General features: G+C 35.9%; 1 pseudogene; it reads left to right on the forward strand.

Annotated features, from left to right (window-relative positions):
- The first annotated feature begins 4599 nt into the window (after window positions 1–4599).
- On the forward strand, window positions 4600–5778 carry LOC110591535 (annotated as a pseudogene).
- The last annotated feature ends 212 nt before the right edge of the window (window positions 5779–5990 follow it).

Here is a 5990-nt window from a genome sequence, read left to right on the forward strand (position 1 = left end):
ACCCTCAGTTTGTTTCTCAGAGTCCATAGTCTCTCATTGTTCGTCTCCCCCTCCGATTCCTCCCCCCTTCATTTTACACTTCCTACTATCTTCTTCTTTTTTTTTTTTTTTAAGATTTTATTTATTCATTTGAGACACAGGGATACAGAGAGAGAGCATGAGCAGGAGAGAGGCAGAGGGAGAGGGAGAAGCAGGCTCCCCGCTGAGCCAGGAGCTCGATGCTGGGCTTGATCCCAGGACTCTGGGATCATGACCTGAGCTGAAGGCAGATGCTTAACCATCTGAGCCACCCAGGCGCCCCTCTTCTTCTTTTTTTTAACATACAATGTATTATTTGTTTCAGAGGTACAGGTCTGTGATTCAGCAGTCTTACACAATTCACAGCCCTTGCCATAGCACATACCCTCCCCAACTTCCCCTTTAAAAACAGCCCCTACCCACTGCCTCCTTGCAGACAGCACTCCTCTGCTGTCCTGCCTGCAGCTCCCTCAAAGTGTATTCAATAAACTTCTGTCTCCTTTGTTCTGCTTCAGGTGAATTCTTTCACCTCCTGTGCCGCCAGCTTCCACCTGATCGGTGGCCCCACATTTGGGGACCCCCATCCAATCAAGAGAGGCCCCATTTAACACCGCAGTAGATACTCAAGTATTTGATGAATTAATAAATGGTACTTGTGGCAGAAATGCACACATTATGTACTATTAGTCTTTAATTATCCTGAATTTGTTAATCTCACCCAAATCAGATTGACATTACAGCTCTAGTCTTTAAAAAAACATATCTGCCCATTTCCCTTACTGTTTAAATGTATGAATCACCCATATGCAGAAATTATTTTTCAAGCTTTAATGGATTATTTCAAGTCACCTTTGAAATGATTCTTTGTTTCCTTATTACCTTACAAAGAGGTGATATTCAAAGCCTTTATTTTCCAATGAAATTTAATTTTCAAAAATATAATTTTCCAGTGTCCTTTGAGTCCTATTGTAGTCCTTTGCACTAGGAAGATTAATATTCTCCCAAACATATCAATAACTCTGAAAATTCATATTTTTCATATAAAATAGTAATAAAATAGAGTTACTATTTCTAACATTTTAGTTGTATCTAACTTGCTCAAGTTAAATTTCTTAGTGTACAGTTTGTTTTATGATCCTTTTTATTACAGTAACACTATTTCCCAGTATCACGTAATAGCTATGAAGTGATAGCACTTAATTTAAATGACTTTAGCCATTTCTGTTGGGTCTAAATGAATATGCATTCATGAAATTTATAATAATATGGCTTAATCAAGTGTTATGTAATTCTCTGCATAATACTCTTTCATTTCCTCTCCTCTGTGTTGTGTATTTTAACTGTCTTTTGAAGTTATAATAAAAAATAATGACAAAGTAATATATTAATTTTATTTATTTAGAGAATAAATATTTTAATGATCCATATTCCCTAATCAGATGTCTAGTGATCATATATATAAGACTGTATGGTTTCCAAGGTTTCTAAAAAATTAAAAGCTGGTACAGTACAATATTTTCTTGATTAAGATACCTAGCTGGAGTCGGGGCGCCTGGGTGGCTCAGTCGGTTAAGCGACTGCCTTCAGCTCAGGTCCTGATGCCAGGGTCCTGGGATTGAGCCCCACATTGGGCTCCCTGCTCAGCGGGAAGCCTGCTTTTCCCTCTCCCCCTCCCCCTGCTTGTGTTCCCTCTCTCGCTGCGTCTCTCTCTGTCAAATAAATAAATGAAATCTTAAAAAAAAAAAAAAAAAAAGATACCTGGCCGGAGAGAAAGTAGATTATAGTTGCACTAACTTTATTCAATGGCCATTTAAATGTCTGAAATTTTGTTATGTAATGCCAAAGGGATATTTTTCATTTTGGAACTTCAGCTTAAATCCCATTGAGTCAAATTTGTTGTGATTTAATTAATTTATTTAATTGGCCTTTGTTTCCTTATCAACTTTCTGTAATTAGGAATATTAGGGAGGTTTTTTTTAAAAATGTTTCAAATGACACATACTGCTACTTTCATAGGAGTTAGGTTCTTAGGCTTTGGTCAGTATCAGTAAGTGTGATATTTCAATTGTTTTAATGATATAGTTAACATTTTATAGGTTTCTTTAGGAAAGCACACTGAATTAGGTAAGAATATTTAATTTTATGCATAGAGCATATTTTCCAATTTGTGTAGTTTCTCCTTAATACATTTTAAAAGTTAAGAATTACGAGTATAGTAAGGTTTTTAAAAATATATATTTTTCAATTTCTTTCGACATAGTGCCTGGTATTTATTTCTAAGTCAGTTAGCAGATTCTTTTTTTTTTTTAAGATTTTATTTTATTTATTTGACAGAGAGAGAGAGAGACAGCTAGAGAGGGAACACAAGCAGGGGAAGTGGGAGAGGGAGAAGCAGGCTCCCGGCCGAGTAGGGAGCCTGATGTGGGGCTCGATCCCAGGACCCTGGGATCATGACCTGAACCGAAGGCAGACGCTTAATGACTGAGCCACCCAGGCACCCCCAGTTAGCAGATTCTTGATCATAACTTAGAATATACAATTTATCTCCAGAATTAATCTTCCTAGATGATGGTTAGCATTTATCACATTAAGGTACAACTTTTTTATTTCTTTATTTTTACATATTTTAATGAAAAAATACATTTTTTTACATTTCAATCTGCTTATTTACTATTTACTATTACAATCTCTATTGAAAGAGAGAATTGTTACAAAATTGATTATCATGGCAATTAGTTCCTTGTTGTTTTATTTGCAACTTTGAGACCAAAATATACATAATGCACAAATAAGATTTTCTTTGATTTTTGCATCTGCATCTGTTATGAAATGTTAAAATTAAACTAGTATCAGCATATTTTAAATAATTTAATTACCTGGAATATCTCTTGGGTATTATTTTTAATGTTGCAAAATAATTCTATTTACCACATACCAGAGACATTGGAACTATCTGAAATTAAGTTCATAATACAGTGTCATAAAACAGGATTCTCCTATAGGGTTCAAGAAAAGATCATCACCAAAATAATAGAAAAAAACCCACAAATTATTAAACTTACAACAACCCAAGGAAATCCCAAATGAAGAAATTTGATAACATGTAAATATTTTCTTAGGTATTTTGTAGTGTTACATTTCAGAAAATTATTCTTTCCCTTTTAAAGTATTGGTTAAGGAATGCCTGGATGGCTCAGTTAAGTGTCTGCCTTCAGCTCAGGTCATAATCCCAGGGTCCTAGGATCGAGTCCAGCATCTCTCTCCCTGCTCAGCAGGGAGACCGCATCTCCCTCTGCTTGCCGCTCTATGTCTCTCTTTCACTCTCTCGCTCTCTGACAAATAAATAAAATCTTTTAAAAAAATAACATAAACTATTGGTTAGACAATTATTGATATGTTAGTAATACATTAATTTATACATTCATAATGTCATACTAGTTAAAAATATAGTTTACTGTTAATGAAAAATATATTAATTCAGATAAACCTAAATAACATTCCTTTAAAATTTATACCTTGTTTAAAGCCAATAGACTGACTTTAATTATTTTGACATAATTTTGCAATATATATCTATTCTGTACAAACATGACCAAAAAAACCCACAAAATCAATTTGATCCATTCTGGCTCAATGCTAAATAAAGAGATTCCAAGTACTCCAAAATTTTGTTTACCTGGTAGATAAAACTTGACATCCCCCAGCCCAGTAATTTCTTATTTATAGAGAGGTTGAATGTAATCTTTACTTTAAAGAATTGATATTAACAATCTATATATTCTTTTGATTTTGTTTTATGATATGTTTCAACAGGGTACAAGGTTTTTATGGAAAGCCAGGAAACATGCAAATGGAATATGAAGCTATGGTTCTTTTGATTCTAGTTCTTCATGGTCTAGATTTCTTTATATAGTATTATTTTTATTTATTTCCTTAATTCAAAAACATGAACAAAAAGAATAGTGATGATTTAGAATAATGATTTGTCCATTTTTAGTTACCTTTTTTTTAATTCATTATTGCTCCAAACTCTCAAAATTTTGGAAGCATTACAAAAACTTTAAAACTTTAAATTAAATATATATATATATACTTTTTTTTTTACTTTTTAGAATGGTTAAAGACTTTATGAAAACAATGAGATCATTGTGTTCTCTCATTATTAAGGACAACTTCAATATCTCCCATAGCTCTACCTTATCTTTGATGGCCAGTCATCTGTCTGTCCTCCCTCCGCTGCAACATACACACTGAGCCCGAACTCCTAGGATTTTATTATACAGCTTGGAGATTTTTCCTTTCTTATTTTTCTATGACTGATTTCTGTGTTTTGGTTGGAAACTTGCTTTTGTAATTAAAATAGAAAAGCAAAGAACAAAACAAAGCAAAAAAAGTTATGCACAGAGGAAAGGCCATGTGAGAACACAGCAAGGAAGTGACCATCTGCAAGCCAAGGAGAGACACTTCAAGAGAAATAAAGCCTGCTGACACATTGGTCTTGAATTTCCTATCTTCCAGAACTTTGAAGGCCCAGGGGTACCAGTTCCATCAGCAGCTTCAACTGAAAAGCAAGGTTAAAAAATGTCAGACATGCCCCGTGAGCTGCTCCATGCCTCTGAGAAAGCTGCCATAACCTGGGCATGCAGGCAGAAGGAAGCCTTCTTCCAGAAGGCTTGATAGAAGAAAAGAAAGGGGGAGGAAAGAACAAGAAGTTCACAGTTGATATCAAGACCCTGCTCATGTATTAGTACAGGAAGTTTTGAAACAGAATTTGGAGAAGTTTCCAGGCTTGGAAAAAAAAAAAAAATTCTGGAAAGGAATCCAATGAGTTTACTAATGATTTAGAAAGAAAGGTAATCTTAAGACTATGCCCAACAGAGAAAAAAATGGTAGAGCTTCTTAGCAAAGTCCTTAATGATAACAGTTTGGCACCTGAAGCTTTAGCTAAGGTTGTTCATCAGGATGTCACCTTTACTGACCCAAACCTGGATTCTGTAGAGTTCAACATTCTACAGGAAATTTTAGGAATTTGAGTATAAAAAGTTCAGCTGACATTAAATCCATTCAAGGAATCTTTCCCTATGGACATCATTTTAGCTGGTATCTATGACATTCAGACAAGGATGCCCCTGAAGGGGGTCATCAACTAATATTTTGTACACAAGACTTAAACACACTCAGTTGGAAAGGACAGTGCTACTGGGGTCCTTCTTACATGGGGACCAATATCCATTCATTTCAGCCCTTATCTCTAAAAGAAAGAGCGATGAAACACAGAGCCAACTGATTGAAAACACCAGTTCTGAGGTGGAATTCTCCCACTGGTCTTCAGCTTGTACTTGTAACAAAATAGTACAAGTGAAAATGAAACCTATCAAAGTCAAATCCTCAAGGGTATGTGGAGATAACATATTCTAGGTGGCCGAGGCTGCTTACGAGAGTCTTTGTGTTGTCCAAGGTCTTATGGACATTTACAACATTTTAGAAGATACCACATTCAAGTGGGACTCTTGTGCTGCTCATGCTATACTCAGGGCCATGGATGGCGCAATGAGATTTAAAAGAATGCTTGGAAAGAAATCCAGAGACAGGATTTGACTTGCCACAGTCGGTGCACCACATGTAAAGTGAAAGCACCATTAGAGTAAATTGGAGGGCCAACAAGGGAGGATTCATTGCATACAGATTAAGGAAACGTCTACAGAGTCATTCTTGAGCCTCCTCATCCAAAATCTAGCATATGCAGATACATATACATAGATAAATCATGTTCTCATATACTTATAAACTAAAGTGTGAAACTATTTCCCACATCTCTATCTTTGGAGATGGCTTTGTCATGGGCAAGTCTCGAGGGGATGGAGGAGCCCTCAGGTTTGGCTGGGGCAAGGGAGGGTGGGACCATACCATTGCAACAGCAGCTGGTGGAGCAAAGCTAGGAGGCACTAACAAACTTGGCACTTCCTTCAAGT

This window comes from Neomonachus schauinslandi, chromosome 2 (genome assembly GCF_002201575.2).
Source record: "Neomonachus schauinslandi chromosome 2, ASM220157v2, whole genome shotgun sequence".
In the NCBI taxonomy this organism is placed as follows: domain Eukaryota; kingdom Metazoa; phylum Chordata; class Mammalia; order Carnivora; family Phocidae; genus Neomonachus; species Neomonachus schauinslandi.